Source organism: Oncorhynchus tshawytscha, linkage group LG03 (assembly GCF_018296145.1).
Source record: "Oncorhynchus tshawytscha isolate Ot180627B linkage group LG03, Otsh_v2.0, whole genome shotgun sequence".
Taxonomy (NCBI): Eukaryota; Metazoa; Chordata; class Actinopteri; order Salmoniformes; family Salmonidae; genus Oncorhynchus; species Oncorhynchus tshawytscha.
Window position 1 is genome coordinate 80872076 of NC_056431.1, and position 26374 is coordinate 80898449.

The 26374-nt window shown below is 42.8% G+C and overlaps 1 long non-coding RNA gene across 1 annotated transcript; it reads left to right on the forward strand.

Moving 5' to 3' along the window:
• The first annotated feature begins 22810 nt into the window (after positions 1-22810).
• LOC121846228 lies at positions 22811-24603 on the forward strand. Its single transcript, XR_006083151.1, has 2 exons — positions 22811-23415; positions 23947-24603. It is a non-coding gene; the product is annotated as an uncharacterized LOC121846228 (long non-coding RNA).
• The last annotated feature ends 1771 nt before the right edge of the window (positions 24604-26374 follow it).

Sequence of the window (26374 nt, forward strand, 5' to 3'; positions counted from 1 at the left end):
AGTGTTACTATATGTCTGGATCTGGAGCAGTGTTACTCTATGTCTGGATCTGGAGCAGTGTTACTATATATCTGGATCTGGAGCAGTGTTACTATATGTCTGGATCTGGAGCAGTGTTACTATATGTCTGGATCTGGAGCAGTGTTACTATATGTCCATGTCTGGATCTGGAGCAGTGATACTGTATGTCTGGATCTGGAGCAGTGATACTATATGTCCATGTCTGGATCTGGAGCAGTGTTACTATATGTCCATGTCTGGATATGGAGCAGTGTTACTATATGTCTGGATCTGGAGCAGTGTTACTGTATGTCTGGATCTGGAGCAGTGTTACTATATGTCCATGTCTGGATCTGGAGCAGTGATACTGTATGTCTGGATCTGGAGCAGTGTTACTATATGTCTGATCTGGACAGTGTTACTATATGTCTGGATCTGGAGCAGTGTTACTATATGTATGTCTGGATCTGGAGCAGTGATACTGTATGTCTGGATCTGGAGCAGTGTTACTATATGTCTGGATCTGGAGCAGTGTTACTATATGTCTGGATCTGGAGCAGTGTCTACTACTATATGTCTGGATCTGGAGCAGTGTTACTATATGTCTGGATCTGGAGCAGTGTTACTATATGTCTGGATCTGGAGCAGTGTTACTATATGTCTGGATCTGTTACTATATGTCTGGATCTGGAGCAGTGTTACTATATGTCTGGATCTGGAGCAGTGTTACTCTATGTCTGGATCTGGAGCAGTGTTACTATACTCTCCATGTCTGGATCTGGAGCAGTGTTACTGTCATGTCTGGATTTCTGGAGCAGTGATACTATATGTCTGGATCTGGAGCAGTGTTACTGTATGTCTGGATCTGGAGCAGTGTTATTATATGTCTGGATCTGGAGCAGTGTTACTGTATGTCTGGATCAGTGTTACTGTATGTCTGGATCTGGAGCATTGTTACTGTATGTCTGGATCTGGAGCAGTGATACTATATGCCTGGATCTGGAGCAGTGTTACTCTATGTCTGGATCTGGAGCAGGGATACTATATGTCTGGATCTGGAGCAGTGTTACTATGTTGTCTGGATCTGGAGCAGTGTTACTATATGTCTGGATCTGGAGCAGTGTTACTATATGTCTGGATCTGGAGCAGTGTTACTGTATGTCTGGATCTGGAGCAGTGATACTATATGTCTGGATCTGGAGCAGTGATACTATATGTCTGGATCTGGAGCAGTGTTACTATATGTCTGGATCTGGAGCAGTGTTACTATATGTCTGGATCTGGAGCAGTGTTACTATATGTCTGGATCTGGAGCAGTGTTACTATATGTCTGGATCTCTGGAGCAGTGTTACTATATGTCTGGATCTGGAGCAGTGTTACTATATGTCTGGATCTGGAGCAGTGATATACTATTGCCTGGATCTGGAGCAGTGTTACTATATGTCTGGATCTGGAGCAGTGATACTATATGTCTGGATCTGGAGCAGTGTTACTATATGTCTGGATCTGGAGCAGTGTTACTATATGTCTGATCTGGAGCAGTGTTACTATATGTATGATCTGGATCTGGTATGTCAGATCTGGAGCAGTGTTACTATATGTCTGGATCTGGAGCAGTGATACTATATGTCTGGATCTGGAGCAGTGTTACTCTATGTCTGGATCTGGAGCAGTGATACTATATGTCTGGATCTGGAGCAGTGTTACTATATGTCTGGATCTGGAGCAGTGTTACTATATGTCTGGATCTGGAGCAGTGTTACTCTTGGTCTGGATCTCGAGCAGGGATACTATATATATCTGGATCTGGAGCAGTGTTACTATATGCCTGGATCTGGAGCAGTGTTACTCTTGGTCTGGATCTCAAGCAGGGATACTATATATATCTGGATCTGGAGCAGTGTTACTATATGTCTGGATCTGGAGCAGTGTTACTATATGTCTGGATCTGGAGCAGTGTTACTATATGTCTGGATCTGGAGCAGTGTTACTATATGTCTGGATCTGGAGCAGTGTTACTATATGTCCATGTCTGGATCTGGAGCAGTGTTACTATATGTCTGGATCTCTGTTACTATATCTGGAGCAGTGTTACTATATGTCTGGATCTGGAGCAGTGTTACTATCTGTCTGCATGATATATGTCTGGATCTGGAGCAGTGTTACAGTGTTACTGTATGTCTGGATCTGGAGCAGTGTTACTATGTCTGATCTGGAGCAGTGTTACTATATGTCTGGATCTGGAGCAGTGTTACTATATGTCTGGATCTGGAGCAGTGTTACTATATCTGGATCCATGTCTGGATCTGGAGCAGTGATACTGTAGCATGATACTATATGTCTGGATCTGGAGCAGTGTTACTGTATGTCTGATCTGGAGCAGTGTTATTATATGTCTGGATCTGGAGCAGTGTTACTGTATGTCTGGTCAGTGTTACTGTATGTCTGGATCTGGAGCAGTGTTACTGTATGTCTGGATCTGGAGCAGTGATACTATATGTCTGGATCTGGAGCAGTGTTACTCTATGTCTGGATCTGGAGCAGTGATACTATATATCTGGATCTATGTCTGGATCTGGAGCAGTGTTACTATATGTCTGGATCTGGAGCAGTGTTACTATATGTCTGGATCTGGAGCAGTGATACTATATGTCTGGATCTGGAGCAGTGATACTATATGTCTGGATCTGGAGCAGTGATACTATATGTCTGGATCTGGAGCAGTGTTACTATGTCTGGATCTGGAGCAGGGATACTATATGTCTGGATCTGGAGCAGTGTTACTATATGTCTGGATCTGGAGCAGTGTTACTGTATGTCTATCTGAGCAGTGTCTGTATGTCTGGATCTGGAGCAGTGTTAGTATATGTATCTGTCTGTATCTGGAGCAGTGTTACTGTATGTCTGGATCTGGAGCAGTGTTACTATATGTCTGGATCTGGAGCAGTCTGGTGTTACTATATGTCTGGATCTGGAGCAGTGTTACTGTATGTCTGGATCTGGAGCAGTGTTACTATACTATGTCTGGATCTGGAGCAGTGATACTGTATGTCTGGATCTAGCAGTGATACTATATGTCTGGATCTGGAGCAGTGTTACTATATGTCTGGATCTGGAGCAGTGTTACTATATGTCTGGATCTGGCAGTGCAGTGTATGTCTGGATCTGGAGCAGTGTTAGTGTTACTGTATGTCTGGATCTGGAGCAGTGTTACTGTATGTCTGGATCTGCAGTGTTACTATATGTCTGGATCTGGAGCAGTGTTACTATATGTCTGGATCTGGAGCAGTGATACTATATGCCTGGATCTGGAGCAGTGACTATATGTCTGGATCTGGAGCAGTGTTACTATATGTCTGGATCTGGAGCAGTGATACTGTATGTCTGGATCCGGAGCAGTGTTACTATATGTCTGGATCTGGAGCAGTGTTATATATGTCTGGATCTGGAGCAGTGATACTATATGTCTGGATCTGGAGCAGGGATACCATATGTCTGGATCTGGAGCAGTGATACTATATGTCTGGATCTGGAGCAGTGATACTATATGCCTGGATCTGGAGCAGTGTTACTCTTGGTCTGGATCTCGAGCAGGGATACTATATATATCTGGATCTGGAGAAGTGTTACTATATGTCTGGATCTGGAGCAGTGCTATTATATGTCTGTATCTGGAGCAGTGTTACTATATGTCTGGATCTGGAGCAGTGTTAATATATGTCTGGATCTGGAGCAGTGATACTATATGTCTGGATCTGGAGCAGGGATACCATATGTCTGGATCTGGAGCAGTGATACTATATGCCTGGATCTGGAGCAGTGTTACTCTATGTCTGGATCTCGAGCAGGGATACTATATATCTGGATCTGGAGCAGTTTTACTATATGTCTGGATCTGGAGCAGTGTTACTATATGTCTGTATCTGGAGCAGTGTTACTATATGTCCATGTCTGGATCTGGAGCAGTGATACTGTATGTCTGGATCTGGAGCAGTGATACTATCTGTCCATGTCTGGATCTGGAGCAGTGTTACTATATGTCTGGATCTGGAGCAGTGTTACTATATGTCTGGATCTGGAGCAGTGTTACTATATGTCCATGTCTGGATCTGGAGCAGTGATTCTATATGTCCATGTCTGGATCTGGAGCAGTGTTACTTTATGTCTGGATCTGGAGCAGTGTTACTATATGTCCATGTCTGGATCTGGAGCAGTGATACTGTATGTCTGGATCTGGAGCAGTGATACTATATGTCCATGTCTGGATCTGGAGCAGTGTTACTATTTGTCCATGTCTGGATCTGGAGCAGTGTTACTGTATGTCTGGATCTGGAGCAGTGATATATATGTCCATGTCTGGATCTGGAGCAGTGTTACTATATGTCTGGATCTGGAGCAGTGTTACTATATGTCTGTATCTGGAGCAGTGATACTGTATGTCTGGATCTGGAGCAGTGATACTATATGTCTGGATCTGGAGCAGTGTTACTGTATGTCTGGATCTGGAGCAGTGTTACTATATGTCTGGATCTGGAGCAGTGTTGCTATATCTCCATGTCTGGTTCTGGAGCAGTGATACTGTATGTCTGGATCTGGAGCAGTGATACTATATGTCTGGATCTGGAGCAGTGTTACTGTATGTCTGATCTGGAGCAGTGTTATTATATGTCTGGATCTGGAGCAGTGTTACTGTATGTCTGGATCAGTGTTACTGTATGTCTGGATCTGGAGCAGTGTTACTGTATGTCTGGATCTGGAGCAGTGATACTATATGCCTGGATCTGGAGCAGTGTTACTCTATGTCTGGATCTGGAGCAGGGATACTATATATCTGGATCTGGAGCAGTGTTACTATTTGTCTGGATCTGGAGCAGTGTTACTATATGTCTGGATCTGGAGCAGTGTTACTATATGTCTGGATCTGGAGCAGTGATACTGTATGTCTGGATCTGGAGCAGGGATACCATATGTCTGGATCTGGAGCAGTGATACTATATGCCTGGATCTGGAGCAGTGATACTATATGCCTGGATCTGGAGCAGTGTTACTCTATGTCTGGATCTGGAGCAGGATACTATATATATCTGGATCTGGAGCAGTGTTACTATATGTCTGGATCTGGAGCAGTGCTATTATATGTCTGTATCTGGAGCAGTGTTACTATATGTCTGGATCTGGAGCAGTGTTAATATATGTCTGGATCTGGAGCAGTGATACTATATGTCTGGATCTGGAGCAGGGATACCATATGTCTGGATCTGGAGCAGTGATACTATATGCCTGGATCTGGAGCAGTGTTACTCTATGTCTGGATCTGGAGCAGGGATACTATATATCTGGTCTGGAGTCTGGAGCAGTTTTACTATATGTCTGGATCTGGAGCAGTGTTACTATATGTCTGTATCTGGAGCAGTGTTACTATATGTCCATGTCTGGATCTGGAGCAGTGATACTGTATGTCTGGATCTGGAGCAGTGATACTATCTGTCCATGTCTGGATCTGGAGCAGTGTTACTATTTGTCCATGTCTGGATCTGGAGCAGTGTTACTATATGTCTGGATCTGGAGCAGTGTTACTATATGTCCATGTCTGGATCTGGAGCAGTGATTCTATATGTCCATGTCTGGATCTGGAGCAGTGTTACTATATGTATGTCTGGATCTGGAGCAGTGTTACTATATGTCCATGTCTGGATCTGGAGCAGTGATACTGTATGTCTGGATCTGGAGCAGTGATACTATATGTATGTCTGGATCTGGAGCAGTGTTACTATTTGTCCATGTCTGGATCTGGAGCAGTGTTACTGTATGTCTGGATCTGGAGCAGTGATATATCTATGTCCATGTCTGATCTGGAGCAGTGTTACTATATGTCTGGATCTGGAGCAGTGTTAATATATGTCTGGATCTGGAGCAGTGTTACTATATGTCTGGATCTGGAGCAGTGATACTATATGTCTGGATCTGGAGCAGTGATACTATATGTCTGGATCTGGAGCAGTGATACTATATGTCTGGATCTGGAGCAGTGTTACTCTTGTCTGGATCTGGAGCAGGGATACTATATATCTGGATCTGGAGCAGTGTTACTATATGTCTGGATCTGGAGCAGTGTTACTATATGTCTGTATCTGGAGCAGTGTTACTATATGTCTGGATCTGGAGCAGTGTTAATATATGTCTGGATCTGGAGCAGTGATACTATATGTCTGGATCTGGAGCAGTGATACCATATGTCTGGATCTGGAGCAGTGATACTATATGCCTGGATCTGGAGCAGTGTTACTCTATGTCTGGATCTGGAGCAGGGATACTATATATCTGGATCTGGAGCAGTTTTACTAGTCTGGATCTGGAGCAGTGTTACTATATGTCTGATCTGGAGCAGTGTTACTATATGTCCATGTCTGGATCTGGAGCAGTGATACTGTATGTCTGGATCTGGAGCAGTGATACTATCTGTCCATGTCTGGATCTGGAGCAGTGTTACTATTTGTCCATGTCTGGATCTGGAGCAGTGTTACTATATGTCTGGATCTGGAGCAGTGTTACTATATGTCCATGTCTGGATCTGGAGCAGTGTTACTATATGTCCATGTCTGGATCTGGAGCAGTGTTACTATGTCTGTCTGGAGCAGTGACTATATGTCTGGATCTGGAGCAGTGTTACTATATGTATGTCTGGATCTGGAGCAGTGTTACTATATGTCCATGTCTGGATCTGGAGCAGTGTTACTATATGTCTGGATCTGGAGCAGTGTTTACTATGTATGTCTGGATCTGGAGCAGTGTTACTATATGTCTGGATCTGGAGCAGTGTTACTATATGTCTGATCTGGAGCAATGATACTGTATGTCTGGATCTGGAGCAGTGATACTATATGTCTGATCTGGTTCTGGAGCAGTGTTACTATATGTTACTGTATGTCTGGATCTGGAGCAGTGTTACTATATGTCTGGATCTGGAGCAGTGTTGATATCTCCATGTCTGGTTCTGGAGCACTGATACTGTCTGTCTGATTTGAGCAGGATACTATATGTCTGGATCTGGAGCAGTGGTATGTCTTGAGAGCAGTGTTATTATATGTCTGGATCTGGAGCAGTGTTACTGTATGTCTGGATCAGCAGTGTTACTGTATGTCTGGATCTGGAGCATTGTTACTGTATGTCTGGATCTGGAGCAGTGATACTATATGTCTGGATCTGGAGCAGTGTTACTCTATGTCTGGATCTGGAGCAGTGTTACTATGTCTATCTATATCTGGATCTGGAGCAGTGTTACTATATGTCTGGATCTGGAGCAGTGTTACTATATGTCTGGATCTGGAGCAGTGTTACTATATGTCTGGATCTGGAGCAGTGATACTGTATGTCTGGATCTGGAGCAGGGATACCATATGTCTGGATCTGGAGCAGTGATACTATATGCCTGGATCTGGAGCAGTGTTACTATATGCCTGGATCTGGAGCAGTGTTACTCTTGGTCTGGATCTCAAGCAGGGATACTATATATATCTGGATCTGGAGCAGTGTTACTATATATCTGGATCTGGAGCAGTGTTACTATATGTCTGGATCTGCAGCAGTGTTACTATATGTCTGGATCTGGAGCAGTGTTACTATATGTCCATGTCTGGATCTGGAGCAGTGATACTGTATGTCTGGATCTGGAGCAGTGATACTATATGTCCATGTCTGGATCTGGAGCAGTGTTACTATATCTGGATCTGTCTGATCTGGAGCAGTGTTACTATATGTCTGGATCTGGAGCAGTTTTACTATATGTCTGGATCTGGAGCAGTGTTACTATATGTCTGGATCTGGAGCAGTGATACTATATATGTCTGGATCTGGAGCAGTGTATACTATATGTCTGGATCTGGAGCAGTGTTACTATATGTCTGGATCTGGAGCAGTGTTACTATATGTCCATGTCTGGATCTGGAGCAGTGATACTGTATGTCTGGATCTGGAGCAGTGATACTATATGTATGTCTGGATCTGGAGCAGTGTTACTATTTGTCCATGTCTGGATCTGGAGCAGTGTTACTATATGTCTGGATCTGGAGCAGTGTTACTATATGTCCATGTCTGGATCTGGAGCAGTGTTACTATATGTCTGGATCTGGAGCAGTGTTACTATATGTCTGGATCTGGAGCAGTGTTACTGGAGCAGTGTCTATATGTCTGGATCTGGAGCAGTGATACTATATGTCTGGATCTGGAGCAGTGTTACTATATGTCTGGATCTGGAGCAGTGTTACTGTCTATGTCTGGATCTGGAGCAGTGTTACTATATCTCCATGTCTGGATCTGGAGCAGTGATACTGTATGTCTGGATCTGAGCAGGGATACTATATGTCTGGATCTGGGCAGTGTTACTGTATGTCTTGATCTGGAGCAGTGTTACTATATGTCTGGATCTGGAGCAGTGTTACTGTATTTATCAGTGTTACTGTATGTCTGGATCTGGAGCAGTGTTACTGTATGTCTGGATCTGGAGCAGTGATACTATATGCCTGGATCTGGAGCAGTGTTACTATATGTCTGGATCTGGAGCAGTGATACTATATGTCTGGATCTGGAGCAGTGTTACTATATGTCTGGATCTGGAGCAGTGTTACTATATGTCTGGATCTGGAGCAGTGTTACTATATGTCTGGATCTGGAGCAGTGATACTATATGTCTGGATCTGGAGCAGGATACCATATGTCTGGATCTGGAGCAGTGATACTATATGTCTGGATCTGGAGCAGTGATACTATATGCCTGGATCTGGAGCAGTGTTACTCTTGGTCTGGATCTGGAGCAGGGATACTATATATATCTGGATCTGGAGCAGTGTTACTATATGTCTGGATCTGGAGTGTTACTATTATATGTCTGTATCTGGAGCAGTGTTACTATATGTCTGGATCTGGAGCAGTGTTAATATATGTCTGGATCTGGAGCAGTGATACTATATGTCTGGATCTGGAGCAGGGATACATATGTCTGGATCTGGAGCAGTGATACTATATGCCTGGATCTGGAGCAGTGTTACTCTATGTCTGGATCTGGAGCAGGATACTATATATCTGGATCTGGAGCAGTGTTACTATATGTCTGGATCTGGAGCAGTGTTACTATATGTCTGTCTATCTGGAGCAGTGTTACTATGTCCATGTCTGGATCTGGAGCAGTGTTACTGTATGTCTGATCTGGAGCAGTGATACTATGTCCATGTCTGGATCTGGAGCAGTGTTACTATATATGTCTGGATCTGGAGCAGTGTTAGCATGTCCATGTCTGGATCTGGAGCAGTGTTACTATATGTCCATGTCTGGATCTGGAGCAGTGTTACTTTATGTCTGGATCTGGGCAGTGTTACTATATGTATGTCTGGATCTGGAGCAGTGTTACTGTATGTCTGGATCTGGAGCAGTTACTATATGTCCATGTCTGGATCTGGAGCAGTGTTACTATATGTCTGGATCTGGAGCAGTGTTACTATATGTCTGGATCTGGAGCAGTGTTACTATATGTCTGGATCTGGAGCATGTACTATATGTCTGGATCTGGAGCAGTGTTACTATATGTCTGGATCTGGAGCAGTGATACTATATGCCTGGATCTGGAGCAATGTTACTATATGTCTGGATCTGGAGCAGTGTTACTATATGTCCATGTCTGGATCTGGAGCAGTGTTACTATATGTCTGGATCTGGAGCAGTGTTACTATATGTCCATGTCTGGATCTGGAGCAGTGATACTGTATGTCTGGATCTGGAGCAGTGATACTATATGTCCATGTCTGGATCTGGAGCAGTGTTACTATTTGTCCATGTCTGGATCTGGAGCAGTGTTACTGTATGTCTGGATCTGGAGCAGTGGTACTATATGTCTGGATCTGGAGTAGTGATACTATATGTCTGGATCTGGAGCAGTGTATAATATGTCCATGTCTGGATCTGGAGCAGTGTTACTATATGTCTGGATCTGGAGCAGTGTTACTATATGTCTGATCAGTGTTACTGTATGTCTGGATCTGGAGCAGTGATACTATATGTCTGGATCTGGAGCAGTGTTACTATATGTCTGGATCTGGAGCAGTATGTCTGGATTTGGAGCAGTGTTACTATGTGTCTGGATCTGGGGCAGTGTTACTATATCTCCATGTCTGGATCTGGAGCACTGATACTGTATGTCTGGATTTGAAGCAGTGATACTATATGCCTGGATCTGGAGCAGTGTTACTCTATGTCTTGATCTGGAGCAGTGTTATTATATGTCTGGATCTGGAGCAGTGTTACTGTATGTCTGGATCAGTGTTACTGTATGTCTGGATCTGGAGCAGTGTTACTGTATGTCTGGATCTGGAGCAGTGATACTATATGTCTGGATCTGGAGCAGTGTTACTCTATGTCTGGATCTGGAGCAGTGATACTATATGTCTGGATCTGGAGCAGTGTTACTATATGTCTGGATCTGGAGCAGTGTTACTATATGTCTGGATCTGGAGCAGTGTTACTCTATGTCTGGATCAGTGTTACTGTATGTCTGGATCTGGAGCAGTGTTACTGTATGTCTGGATCTGGAGCAGTGATACTATATATCTGGATCTGGAGCAGTGTTACTATATGTCTGGATCTGGAGCAGTGTTACTATATGTCTGGATCTGGAGCAGTGTTACTATATGTCTGGATCTGGAGCAGTGATACTATATGTCTGGATCTGGAGCAGGGATACTATATGTCTGGATCTGGAGCAGTGATACTATATGCCTGGATCTGGAGCAGTGTTACTCTATGTCTGGATCTCGAGCAGGGATACTATATATCTGGATCTGGAGCAGTGTTACTATATGTCTGGATCTGGAGCAGTGTTACTGTATGTCTTGATCAGTGTTACTGTATGTCTGGATCTGGAGCAGTGTTACTGTATGTCTGGATCTGGAGCAGTGTTACTGTATGTCTGGATCAGTGTTACTGTATGTCTGGTTCTGGAGCAGTGTTACTGTATGTCTGGATCTGGAGCAGTGTTACTCTATGTCTGGATTTGGAGCAGTGTTACTATGTGTCTGGATCTGGGGCAGTGTTACTATATCTCCATGTCTGGATCTGGAGCAGTCTATGATCTGGAGCAGTGTTACTATATGTCTGGATCTGGAGCAGTGTTACTATATGTCTGATCTGGAGCAGTGATACTATATGCCTGGATCTGGAGCAGTGTTACTATATGTCTGGATCTGGAGTACTATATGTCTGGATCTGGAGCAGTGATACTATATGTCTGGATCTGGAGCAGTGATACTATATGCCTGGATCTGGAGCAGTGTTACTCTATGTCTGGATCTGGAGCAGGGATACTATATATATCTGGATCTGGAGCAGTGTTACTATATGTCTGGATCTGGAGCAGTGTTACTATATGTCTGGATCTGGAGCAGTATATTATGTCTGGATCTGGAGCAGTGTTACTATATGTCTGGATCTGGAGCAGTGTTACTATATGTCTGGATCTGGAGCAGTGGAGTGCATGTCTGTCTGGAGCTATATGTCTGGATCTGGAGCAGTGTTACTATATGTCCATGTCTGGATCTGGAGCAGTGTTACTATATGTCCATGTCTGGATCTGGAGCAGTGTTATGTCTGGATCTGGAGCAGTGTTACTGTCCATGTCTGGATCTGGAGCAGTGTTACTATATGTCCATGTCTGGATCTGGAGCAGTGATACTTATGTCTGGATCTGGAGCAGTGTTACTATATGTCTGGATCTGGAGCAGTGTTACTATATGTCTGGATCTGGAGCAGTGTTACTATATGTCTGATCTGGAGCAGTGTTACTATATGTCTGATCTGGAGCAGTGTTACTATATGTCTGGATCTGGAGCAGTGTTACTATATGTCTGGATCTGGAGCAGTGATACTGTATGTCTGGATCTGGAGCAGTGATACTATATGTCTGGATCTGGAGCAGTGTTACATGTCTGGATCTGGAGCAGTGTTACTATATGTCTGGATCTGGAGCAGTGTTACTATATATGTCTGGATCTGGAGCAGTGATACTGTATGTCTGGATCTGGAGCAGTGTTACTATATGTCTGGATCTGGAGCAGTGTTACTCTATGTCTGGATCTGGAGCAGTGTTACTATATCTCCATGTCTGGATCTGGAGCAGTGATACTGTATGTCTGGATCTGGAGCAGTGATACTATATGTCTGGATCTGGAGCAGTGTTAGTATGATCTGGAGCAGTGTTATTATATGTCTGGATCTGGAGCAGTGTTACTGTATGTCTGGATCAGTGTTACTGTATGTCTGATCTGGAGCAGTGTTACTGTATGTCTGGATCTGGAGCAGTGATACTATATGCCTGGATCTGGAGCAGTGTTACTCTATGTCTGGATCTGGAGCAGTGATACTATATCTGGATCTGGAGCATGTCTGGATCTGGAGCAGTGTTACTATATGTCTGGATCTGGAGCAGTGTTACTATATGTCTGGATCTGGAGCAGATACTGTATGTCTGATCTACAGTGATACTATATGTCTGGATCTGGAGCAGTGATACTATATGTCTGGATCTGGAGCAGTGTTACTGTATGTCTGGATCTGGAGCAGTGATACTATATGATCTGGATCTGGAGCAGTGTTACTATATGTCTGGATCTGGAGCAGTGTTACTATATGTCTGGATCTGGAGCAGTGTTACTATATGTCTGGATCTGGAGCAGTGTTACTATATGTCTGGATCTGGAGCAGTGATACTATATGTCTGGATCTGGAGCAGTGTTACTCTATGTCGATCTGGAGCAGGGATACTATATGTCTGGATCTGGAGCATATCTGGATCTGGAGCAGTGTTACTATATGTCTGGATCTGGAGCAGTGTGTACTGTATGTCTGGATCTGGAGCAGTGTTACTATATGTCTGGATCTGGAGCAGTGTTACTGTATGTCTGGATCTGGAGCAGTGTTACTATATGTCTGGATCTGGAGCAGTGTCTATGTCTGGATCTGGAGCAGTGATACTATATGTCTGGATCTGGAGCAGTGTTACTATGTCTGTCTGGAGCAGTGTTACATGTCTGGATCTGGAGCAGTGTTACTATATGTCTGGATCTGGAGCAGTGATACTATATGTCTGGATCTGGAGCAGTGATACTATATGTCTGGATCTGAGCATCTATGTCTGGATCAGCAGTGTTACTCTATGTCTGGATCTGGAGCAGTGTTACTATATGTCCATGTCTGGATCTGGAGCAGTGTTACTATATGTCTGGATCTGGAGTAGTGTTACTGTATGTTTGGATCTGGAGCAGTGTTACCATTTGTCCATGTCTGGATCTGGAGCAGTGATACTGTATGTCTGTGTTACGGATACAGTTATCCTGTGTGTGTGTTTCTTTTCTCTCCTTCTCCCCTCACAGGTGAAAATCATCACTCCCCAATCAGTCAACAATCAATCATCAATCAGAAGACACACCTCCTCCTATTTCCTACCCTATCACAGTTCCTTCCCCATGGTTTAAAAACCCCATCATTTGTTTGCTCTAGAGCTCAATCTCTCTGTAAATGCCATGTCTGTAAGTCTCTGTGTTTCACTCTCGCTTTGTGTCTTAACCTCTTTTGTTTGAGCATCTCCATAGCACTTTGTCATCACCTGTGAGTATTGTTTTTGGATATGGTGTTTGTTTGTTGCTGGTGGGAAAAGGGGGAAACCAAGACAAGTCGCCCATGGGCATACACTACCCGTAGGTGAACTTTGTTAAATACACTAGTTAGAACTGGGCGGACCACCCATTGTATTTTTGGTTAGTTAGTTAGCTGTTGTTAAAGTAGGCTAGTCTAGCTTAGGGGTGTTTTTGTATATTTATTGTTTCTTTCCTTGGGTCCAGCTCAGCCCCTTTTCCTGCTTCCCCCCCATTACCGTGTGTTTATAAATAAACCTGGAGTTTGACGGTAGATTTCTGTTGTCGTGGTTATTTCGTTCACACTTTTACTTTGTCACAATAATAATTTGCATGAGTTATGTTACGGGTCTCATTACCATCCCCCCTAGACTGTCGGGCCAAAAGGGATTCGTAACATAAGTGGGGGCTCGTCCGGGTTCTGTCATAACTGACACCCATGCCGCTCATGTAGATTGTTGAAGTGGTATAGTTCAGTGTTGAGCGTCATAGCTGAAGTAGCATTAGTGTTTGCTATTTTCTTTGGCACTTGTGAAGTAGTGTAAAATGACTACTTTTGATTTGAAATCCTTTTTGGATAACCCTTCGTGGGAGGTTTTTGACAAATGTCGTAGAGTTGATTTAATGACCTTGGCTGACCATTATTCAGTATCGATCCCGCAGAGTTTAGTTAAGGCGGAGGTTAAACAGCTAGTATTAAATGTATTGTTGGAAGAGCAGGTGCTTGTGTTACCGCTGCCTAAGTCTACTACCCCTGTAGGGGATGTTGCTGCTCCTGTAAGCCCATTGGTGTCTGATAATGAGGGAGAGGCTAAAACACCAGCCACATTGTCCCGTTTTGATCCACTCTCCCCACTGTCAAATGGTGATGCCAGGAGGGATGTCCGTATAGCACAGTTACAACTGGAGGTGGAAGAGAGAGCCCAAATTAGGCGAGAGACTCTCCAGTTGGAGATGTGTAAAATTGAAATCAAATCAAATCAAATCAAATTTTATTTGTCACATACACATGGTTAGCAGATGTTAATGCGAGTGTAGCGAAATGCTTGTGCTTCTAGTTCCGACAATGCAGTAATAACGAACAAGTAATCTAACTAACAATTCCAAAAAACTACTGTCTTATACACAGTGTAAGGGGATAAAGAATATGTACATAAGGATATATGAATGAGTGATGGTACAGAGCAGCATAGGCAAGATACAGTAGATGATATCGAGTACAGTATATACATATGAGATGAGTATGTAAACCAAGTGGCATAGTTAAAGTGGCTAGTGATACATGTATTACATAAGGATGCAGTCGATGATATAGAGTACAGTATCTACGTATGCATATGAGATGAATAATGTAGGGTAAGTAACATTATATAAGGTAGCATTGTTTAAAGTGGCTAGTGATATATTTACATCATTTCCCATCAATTCCCATTATTAAAGTGGCTGGAGTAGAGTCAGTGTCATTGACAGTGTGTTGGCAGTAGCCACTCAATGTTAGTGGTGGCTGTTTAACAGTCTGATGGCCTTGAGATAGAAGCTGTTTTTCAGTCTCTCGGTCCCAGCTTTGATGCACCTGTACTGACCTCGCCTTCTGGATGACAGCGGGGTGAACAGGCAGTGGCTCGGGTGGTTGATGTCCTTGATGATCTTTATGGCCTTCCTGTAGCATCGGGTGGTGTAGGTGTCCTGGAGGGCAGGTAGTTTGCCCCCGGTGATGCGTTGTGCAGACCTCACTACCCTCTGGAGAGCCTTACGGTTGAGGGCGGTGCAGTTGCCATACCAGGCGGTGGTACAGCCCGCCAGGATGCTCTCAATTGTGCATCTGTAGAAGTTTGTGAGTGCTTTTGGTGACAAGCCGAATTTCTTCAGTCTCCTGAGGTTGAAGAGGCGCTGCTGCGCCTTCCTCACGATGCTGTCTGTGTGAGTGGACCAATTCAGTTTGTCTGTGATGTGTATGCCGAGGAACTTAACTTGCTAACCTCTCCACTACTGTTCCATCGATGTGGATGGGGGGGTGTTCCCTCTGCTGTTTCCTGAAGTCCACAATCATCTCCTTAGTTTTGTTGACGTTGAGTGTGAGGTTATTTTCCTGACACCACACTCCGAGGGCCCTCACCTCCTCCCTGTAGGCCATCTCGTCGTTGTTGGTAATCAAGCCTACCTCTGTTGTGTCGTCCGCAAACTTGATGATTGAGTTGGAGGCGTGCGTGGCCACGCAGTCGTGGGTGAACAGGGAGTACAGGAGAGGGCTCAGAACGCACCCTTGTGGGGCCCCAGTGTTGAGGATCAGCGGGGAGGAGATGTTGTTGCCTACCCTCACCACCTGGGGGCGGCCCGTCAGGAAGTCCAGTACCCAGTTGCACAGGGCGGGGTCGAGACCCAGGGTCTCGAGCTTGATGACGAGCTTGGAGGGTACTATGGTGTTGAATGCCGAGCTGTAGTCGATGAACAGCATTCTCACATAGGTATTCCTCTTGTCCAGATGGGTTAGGGCAGTGTGCAGTGTGGTTGAGATTGCATCGTCTGTGGACCTATTTGGGTGGTAAGCAAATTGGAGTGGGTCTAGGGTGTCAGGTAGGGTGGAGGTGATATGGTCCTTGACTAGTCTCTCAAAGCACTTCATGATGACGGATGTGAGTGCTACGGGCGGTAGTCGTTTAGCTCAGTTACCTTAGCTTTCTTGGGAACAGGAACAATGGTGGCCCTCTTGAAGCATGTGGGAACAGCAGACTGGTATAGGGATTGGTTGAATATGTCCGTAAACACACCGGCCAGCTGGTCTGCGCATGCTCTGAGGGCGCGGCTGGGGATGCCGTCTGGGCCTGCAGCCTTGCGAGGGTTAACACGTTTAAATGTCTTACTCACTTCGGCTGCAGTGAAGGAGAGACCGCATGTTTTCGTTGCAGGCCGTGTCAGTGGCACTGTATTGTCCTCAAAGCGGGCAAAAAAGTTATTTAGTCTGCCTGGGAGCAAGACACCTTGCCCTGATTAAAAGCAGTGGTTCGCGCTTTCAGTTTCACTCGAATGCTGCCATCAATCCACGGTTTCTGGTTTGGGAATGTTTTAATCGTTGCTATGGGAACGACATCTTCAACGCACGTTCTAATAAACTCGCACACCGAATCAGCGTATTCGTCAATGTTGTCTGACGCAATACGAAACATCTCCCAGTCCACGTGTTGGAAGCAGTCTTGGAGTGTGGAATCAGCTTGGTCGGACCAGCGTTGAACAGACCTCAGCGTGGGAGCTTCTTGTTTTAGTTTCTGTCTGTAGGCAGGGATCAACAAAATTGAGTCGTGGTCAGCTTTTCCGAAAGGGGGGCGGGGCAGGGCCTTATATGCGTCGCGGAAGTTAGAGTAACAATGATCCAGGGTCTTTCCACCCCTGGTTGCGCAATCGATATGCTGATAAAATTTAGGGAGTCTTGTTTTCAGATTAGCCTTGTTAAAATCCCCAGCTACAATGAATGCAGCCTCCGGATAAATCGTTTCCAGTTTGCAGAGAGTTAAATAAAGTTCGTTCAGAGCCATCGATGTGTCTGCTTGGGGGGATATATACGGCTGTGATTATAATCGAAGAGAACTCTCTTGGTAGATAATGCGGTCTACATTTGATTGTGAGGAATTCTAAATCAGGTGAACAGAAGGATTTGAGTTCCTGTATGTTTCTTTCATCACACCATGTCACGTTGGCCATGAGGCATACGCCCCCGCCCCTCTTCTTACCAGAAAGATGTTTGTTTCTGTCGGCGCGATGCGTGGAGAAACCCGCTGGCTGCACCGCTTCGGATAGCGTCTCTCCAGTTAGCCATGTTTCCGTGAAGCAGAGAACGTTACAGTCTCTGATGTCCCTCTGGAATGCTACCCTTGCTCGGATTTCATCAACCTTGTTGTCAAGAGACTGGACATTGGCAAGAAGAATGCTAGGGAGTGGTGCACGGTGTGCCCGTCTCCGGAGTCTGACCAGAAGCCCGCTTCGTTTCCCTCTTTTTCTGAGTCGTTTTTTTGGGTCGCTGCATGTAATCCACTCCGTTGTCCTGGTTGTAAGGCAGAACACAGGATCCGCGTCGCGAAAAACATATTCTTGGTCGTACTGATGGTGGGTTGACGCTGATCTTATATTCAGTAGTTCTTCTCGGCTGTATGTAATGAAACCTAAGATGACCTGGGGTACTAGTGTAAGAAATAACGCGTAAAAAAACAAAAAACTGCATAGTTTCCTAGGAACGCGAAGCGAGGCGGCCATCTCTGTCGGCGCCGGAAGTTACACTGTCTGGATCTGGAGCAGTGTTACTATATGTCTGTATCTGGAACAATGATACTGTATGTCTGTATCTGGAACAGTGATACTATATGTCTGTATCTGGAACAATGATACTGCATGTCTGGATCTGGAGCAGTGATACTATATGTCTGGATCTGGAGCAGTGATACTATATGTCTGGATTGTGGGTGCAAATATAACACATAGACAAAAGCATAAGATGTATAGATTAGTTGAACACTAAAAACAGACTACATGAAGGAAAGGTGACATAGCTGCCTAGAATGGCTGGACATACAAAGGTCAGAGGGATATACAAAGGAGGGGGTCAGCCAAATGACCAACTGATGGATTATAGACATGACTCACATATCCTTAGGACATGAAGACGCTGAAGGAATGACAGGGGAGACCCACAGTATGCTGATCCGAGATAAAGACACACATTGAGCTAAGTGCAGGGACAAAGCAAGCCTATAGCATAGAGGAATGTATAGTATTTTTAGGGCAGCTGGACACTAAAAACTAGAGATAGGGACACATGGAGTTAATTACAGGGTCTTGTCATCATTATAATCTGACGGAAAGCAGATGTGGGCGTTACTGGGCTGAACAAGCAGGATGCACGGATTGGGATGTAACTTAATTTGCATATGGGAGGGACTTATATGGTAGGTGTATAACTCAGAGCGAGGGCTCTGAAAAAAGTGTGTGTGTTCCGGGGACCGCTCCGGCTTATGATACTGTTGTATTAAAAGTCTATATTGATTTTCACAAAGTTCTTGGTTGTGTCATATTTGAACCAATTTGCCACCACAGACTTGGCGAGCGTTGCCAGGAGAGTCAGGGACTGAAAAACGTTCTTGGCTGGCAGCGGGATCTTTGGACGATCTGGGCAAACAAGGGTGGCCACCCAGCTAATAGAAGGTAAGACAACAGTGAAATGTTTGCGTAGATCGCTTCAGAGATCCTGCCTCAGCAAGAGGAGCGTCAAGTAGGTCTCTCTCTCAAATTTCCTAAAAATTATAGAAACGAAAGAACTTTTTGAAATTCAATGAATTTGCATGTGTGTGTAAGCTTGGGAATTGTATAACGAATGTGCATGCATGTCTAGTGAGTAAGTAGGGGGCTGTGAACTTCGCTGGTGTCGGGTGTGTGATTCGGCATGTTCCGGCGCAGGGCTATAGCTGCCTGCTTATATGTTTAGAAAATAAATAAGTAGTGAGATAGATAAATATTCATGGCTACCGCTTCAAGGAAAAGGTCTGTACCGATGAGTATTTAGTAAATAAATGCACATGGCTACCGCTTTGAAAGGAAGGACTGTACGGGTGAATATTTAGAACACAGGAAGAACCCTAGCCTGATTGTGCGACGTTCAACTGAAAAGGAAATCCTGCGATACCGCTTCAAAATATTTACCAGAGGGTCTGAATGGGTAGGTTACTTTATTGATAAGTAATCCTGCGATACCGCTTCAAAATATTTAGCTGAAGGACTGTATGGGTAGGCTACTTTATTGATAAGTAGATAGGGAAATATTCGTGGCTACCACTCTACGAAAGAGGTCTGAAACGGACGGATATTTAGAACACAGGAAGAACGCTAGCCTGATTGTGCGACGTTCAACTGCAAAAAGAAATCCTATAATCTAGACTTGTTGAGGAAGTGAATTAAGTCAATAAAGAAATTATAGGTCGTTTTTAGGTAAAAACGAAGGGTATGCGTGAAAAATCCTATAGGATAATACCAGCTTATGTAGAGGAAGTGAATTAAGTTAGGTAAGAAACTATAGGTCGTTTTTAGGTAAAAACGAAGGGTGTATGTGAAACGAATGTGAATAAAGAAATTGAAGGAATGAAAATAAACGAATGAATGACAATTCTTTGTGATGAATGAGCAGATTAGAAAGAAGAGGAAGAACAGGCTGTGTGTCTGTGACCAACTGGGAATGTGCAGGCCTCTCTAACAGTTAACAGTGTAATTTGAGAAAGAGAGCGCAGTTAACACTCACTGGGAAGAGGAACGAAATCGATAAATATTGGGCAAGATAAGTTATACATAAGGATAAAACATTGACTGGATAATGAGTTGTAAAAAATACAATAGGTGTCAAAAAGAGGTATTAAACAAGGCATGGGTAGGATATAACGGATGCGAAGTAGGAAGAAATAACTTAAAAATATACAGATAGACTAAAATATACTGGTTCAAATAAATCTAGGCGGTCTAGAATAAAGTGAGAAGTCTAGAACACATATTAAAAATATCACGAGCCCCGTAAACAAAATAGGAAGCTGAAATTTAAAAAATAGCCTCAGGAATTAAACAGTAAAATAGGCTAAGAGAGAAAATAGCAAGCGGATAAATAAAGAGATAAGAAAGTGCATTACATTATAAATAAGCTGAATTAGAAGGAAAATTATATGAAATAGGATTTAATACACTGAATAAAGTTAAAGTAATAGTATAAGCAAAGATAAAAACACAGTGATATTTGAGGTGCTGTACTAGAATAAGACATTAAGGCTTCAGTAGAATTCAGTAATACAGTTGTAGACATTATAGAATAGGTTTTAATAGGGGTATTAAGTGATGTGACTAATAAATTATTATTTGAGAAAGTAAGGTAGATCTGCCTTGGGAAATAGTAAATAAAGTGTATAATGCGATGGGAGTGTTTAGGGAAATAAATAGTGGCATGGAAACAAAACGGACTGTTTCTCCCTGGAATATAGAGATAGCGAAATGTGATAAAGCCATAGAGACGCTGAAAGACGCGAACGTTAATTAAGCTTAACTTACCAGCGTTTTAATGTTAATTAACATTCTATCATCAGAAATGCATTACGATGGGGGAAGCGTAAGAAGTTGTAGATCAGGGCTAACTAGTGTGGGGGAAAATTAGTGTAAGATGACACTGGAATGCCGATATACAGGAATTTACACCCTTTTCAAAAGAACAACAACTGATCGTTCTAAGGTTAGTACGAATGGAGTTTTCACCAAGCGGTGTATAGTCTCTGATTGATCAAAAAGTGGTTCATAGAGAGTACAGTTTATATGTGATGAAATACGTACTAGATCACGTTTTACCTAACTTCTAGTAAGGTACCGATGTAATTTGCAAATAGCCCCACTTGGAGTCGTTTTGCATTAAAATGGCGGTTTCAATGGTGATGAAATGCGTGGAGGAAGTTGTTGTTAGCGTCAAAATACGGAAAATAAACGTATATGAGAAATCACAAACGTGGTAAAATTAGTTAAGAAGAAGAGCAAATTGTAGTGTATGGGTGTTTTCAATTTCTAAGGGTAGGATACAGATGGCCGAGCAGGGAGGAATTGTGCGTTCGGTGCATGGCCGTTCTTAGTTGGTGGAGCTTCTGTCGCATGCTCGGGAAAAGTGAGGGGATTTTAGTATGTGTAATACTATTGGCTTGCTGATTTAGAGGGTGGCATGGTGAATGTTAACGAAATGTATATTTCTTTTCCAGAAAAAAAGGGGTTACATTTTCAATGGTTTTTTCAATTCAGTTTCAGATTGGGTATGCAGAAGGATGGAAATGTTTTTGAAAATATAGTTAAGCTGTTTCTAAAGAAAAGAGAGTGAAAACATTTGAATGGTGTCAAATGCCCTGAACCCTAATCATTTCCTGTGAAGACTGATCAACTTCACTAGAAATTGTTGGAACAGGTGGGATTGAATTATAAAATGATTGAGCAACACCAGTCTCTATTCAAAGTGTACCATCACTTTGAAATTCTATTTTTTCCTTGGGAAAAAGATGAAAGAGGTAATCTTGAATTGACAAGTTATTCAAATAGGTTTATTTTTATTAAACATGGGTTCATAGGAGAGATTATCAGTTCCCTGAGGTTATGGTCTTTGGGTATATACAAAATGTGCTTTGTTCATTCTACATATAAAATAGAAATATATGTAAACAAGGGATAACAGTTACTCCAAATAGGTTATTGGAGTGGGAGTTTCTGCAAGGGTTATGTTGATAACTACATCATCTGTAGCTCATCTGAGGGATTGCCAGTAGAATAATGGAGTTATCATGGAAATGTAATGTCAGAATGCATTAGTCTCTCCCAAGCATTATCATCACACCAAGTGTGTGTGAAACTCAAACCCACCCTACTGGCTGAATAGTGTGGGACAACTGTGTCTGATGACCTGTGAACTGTCTCTGGAATGCTATGTACTGGGAGAAGAAAGACTAAAGGGGATTGGGATAATGACCTTTTATTACCAGGCCACTCATGACAGAAAAACAGAGGAAAAAGGGCGCATGGTGAAATAAATATTACTGGCACTAAAAGTTTTTAGTACAATGTTAATTATTAAAGGGATGATGTATTAAATTGAGTAGGTAAAATTTGAGGTAAAGTAAACACTAAGGACTGTTATCCTGAATATTGGATTGGACAATTTATAAACAACATTTAGTTATGTTTTGAATATGGGAAAACTCTGGAAACTAATCCTGAGACAGGTTGATTGACAGAACTTGCAGAATATTAGATAATTTTATTTTACAATATCATTGTAATTGTAGTGATACATTGGAATGACATAAGTAATTGAATAAAAAGTATAGTCTGTTGTGTGATAACACCCAAGGATTTAATTACATTACAAATAGTGGTAATTTATAGCAAATAGCAGTTATTATAATTTACTTTACTATTTTTCTTGTTTGGTCAATTTATTTTTTGTTTTGAGGAAAATAAGTGTCTGAGGGGAGACTGATATAAATTGACTAAAAATGATTTGAGAATGTTTAAGTATGTGTCAAACTATGGAAGGAATTTAGGAGTAGTGACTTATGGGTTAGAAAAACTGTAACTACATTGGGGGCTCATATGAAGGTTATGATAACAAGGGGGGTGTTATTTCTAGAAACAATGTATATTAATAGACAAGATAATTCACAGAAAAGGAAGGACAGTTGGTCTTGTAAAAATATAGGGACAAGAACATTACACACACCTAGATTATGGTAAAAGTAATAAGTAGTGGCATTTTGAAGAAGCTTAGGACTTAGTTTTGTTAGGATTGGATATTCTTTCAACTGGAAGACACTTGACTGAGTACATGTTATTCTTACAGCAGTTGCTGTAGGGACCATAACTTGGATATCATTATGAATATTTTTGTGGCAAGAGGTCAGGTATTTGAGACAGAATGTTTACATAGGGCTGTTATTTAAAAATTAAGATTTAGTGGTCTTGCTATAAGAAAGTCTGTTGTCAGGAAATAACCCATGTGTTAGTATGTATGTTCCCAGGAAAAGAGCACATAAGACGCCAGATGGAAGGGCATGGGCTGAATTCTGGAGACTGAGTGTACATCAAGATACACCGGGCTGGGGATATACTTCTTACAGCACCTGCAGTGGTAAAGATCGTCATGTCTCTCTTTGATGGGTGCATAAGTTTCACAAGAAGTAAGGTCCAGCTGAATAATGGGTGAGCTTGAAAACACCATGACAGAGGACGTGAAACAAAACAAAAGAGAGAGAGACTAGATTCCACTGTAGACATACTGGGTTGAGTTTGGGGGTTATTTGTTTTATTTGATAATGTATCATGTGAATAAGGATAGATGTTAGGGTAGTTGTACTCTAAACCACATGTTGAAGGCTCGATGTGGAAGCCCATTCAGTGTTGAATTACTTCAAGAAGAAATAATGTTGATTAAGTTTATGCACATGCTTATCAGTTGATATAGAGCAAATGGGGAACTAAGTAAAAAATGACATGATTTGGGAACACCTCTCAGAACCTGCGGCCGAAAGGGGAAGACTGGATAAAAGCATGAGGAAGCTAATTAGGGCCTCCATTTTTGTGGAGTCCAGCAGAAAAGTATCCTGGAGGCATAGAGTCAGGTGGGGAGAGAGTGGGAATTGTCATGGTCTTAGATTTCAGTATTTATGAATACAGTCATGCATAACACATAACATTGTCAATGCTGTTATGTTTTGTCTTTTGTTTTCCAAGTCTTTTGTTTAGGAAACCAGATGGAGAAGGGTTCTCCAGCTTCAGCTGGAATGTCAGTTTGTGTGATGAGTGATGGAAGTAAGAGAATGTATGGTGTAATCGTAGAACAGAGGCCATAAGTCTTTAAGTATGAATGCCCCACAGAAAGAAGGCAGAAACCTGAACCAGGACGAGAGGTTCCACATCTGATGATCCAAGGGGACCAGAAGGACCTCTCCCAGTGATACCAGGAGATCCAGTCTACGGTCGAGTGTTCCGAAGAAAGTGGGATCAGCCGAGGAGGGAAGGACCCTACGAGGTGGCAACGGCCACAAACAAGGCCGTCCAAGTGAAAGGAAGCAAGACGTGGTATCATCTAAACCACTGCACCTGAGTCTCGACGGAGAGAAGGACACAACCATACAGAGATGAGGACACAGAGGATGCTGATTCACCAGAGGGGACCCCGGAGGGAGCAGGAGCAGCGGAATCGATCAAAGCCCCGGGGAGGACTCAAGAAAATGGCAGACCAAATACAACGAGTGCATCAGCTAACACACTCCGAAGAAGCACCAGGGGAAAAGAGCCTGAAAAGAAAAGAGACAAACGACCAAAGTTTCCTCCAGTATGGCCAGAAAGCCCAGAAGTGGGAGGGGGTAACATGTCTGCCACTCCTGATGATATACCTGTTGGGGCAGGCCTCTTTGACAGAAGCCCTCTACAGAGGGGCTCCGAGGTATTGCCTAAAGAATGGGAACATCTCTTCCCTGAAATGGACACCTTCCAAATGGAAGCCCAGTCCGGCCTGAGGAGGGAGCTTCAGGGGAAGAAAAAGGAGAGACCCCACTAACGAGGAGGAAAAGTCGAGCGAGCTGAAGAAAATGGCAATTTCCCCAAAATTGACTTTTCAGCTCTTGAATTGTCTCCATAATGAACAATTGAAGTTAGAACAACAGAAGAACAATGACATTGACATAACAGAAGTAACAGTGAACACTAGTATAGCAACAACAGACTCACGCACAATCAAGATGTAGGGTGGAAACAGGAAGAGAAGAGAGGAACCAGTCAAACAATCTAGAAAGACTGACAAGGTTAGAATCTCTGTTCCACCTCAACACATAACTGAAACAGGAAAACAGAAGACAAAAGGATCAAACCCTTACCGGAGATTGCATTCGGTGGATGGACATATCATCAAACGAAGAGAGAAGTCATTTGGGACTCAAAAGGATGTGACCTGACGTTAACCAAAGAAGTGGACGAGTGGGTGCTCACCATGAATCAGATTGAACCAGTTGAAGGTGAAATATTAATAGTTGGAAATAATGAGAACAAGATTGACTGAAGGGAGTAGTTCCTCAGTCATTAGAATTGGTCTTAGGCCAATACTTAAACAGGAAGAGCCTGTGGTAGCTAGAAAGCATCAGAACCAGGAGGGTTCTTTACTGACATTTGGAGGGAAAAAAAAATTTTTTCAAACTCTAATGACCATCTCATGACAAGAACATTGCCAAGATGACAGATATAGATGTATCAGACTCAGAATCGTTCAAGGACACCACACAGGAAGAAGAGGTGAAAAACGAATGGTACAAATGGGCTAAGTATACAGCAAACAAGCACAGAATGGACAATTGTATATTGTGTAGTAAATCACCTTTGTCTGATCTTTTGATAGTACCTGAACCTGCATCATTTGAAGAAATGTGTTAAATGTAAAATGTTCAATATTCAGAGAAAATACTACATTCCTTTGTGTGACATAGAATGTAGGATTGCTCGAGGGAGAACTAGAGGCAGGATTGGGTTGAACAACACTGGGTTGGGTGACAAGGATTGTGCTGTCTATAACATTTGAACTGAATTAAATGGACCTTTGTTAGATGGAAACACTGTGATTAAAGGTAAATGTGAATGTTTTTACAGCCATAACACCGAAGGTATTGATGTAGGAAACACCACTGTGGAATGTGATACTATTTGGGTACTAGAGACTGCAGGGGTTCGTAGAAATAAAGATAAAGGGTTGGTGAGGAATAGAAAAGGGGTTGTGTGGTAAATTAACTCAGGTTGCGCATCTCTTATTATGCTAAACAATCAAGACAGAAGTATTGCGGATAGTTTCTGGATGTGTGGGAATAACAAACTGTTGAATGTACTGCCAGATTGATGGACGGGTCTTTGTACCTTAGTTAGAGCAATTCAACAGGTGACCATTATTAAATCACCCCATGATGACTATGAGGTCAAATCCAGATTTAACTCATCTCTAGAGTTGAAGAGGTGGCTGGTTATAGTAAATAATTAACACTAAGTTCTTATTTGGTGTTATACCACAAAAATATGATTCAAATCCAGATTGGACAGCCTTGAAGAGGTGCCCCTCTAGGCTGTCCAATTGCATCAAGGTATACCTCAGAGTCTTTTCAAGCCCTCTTAACTCTAG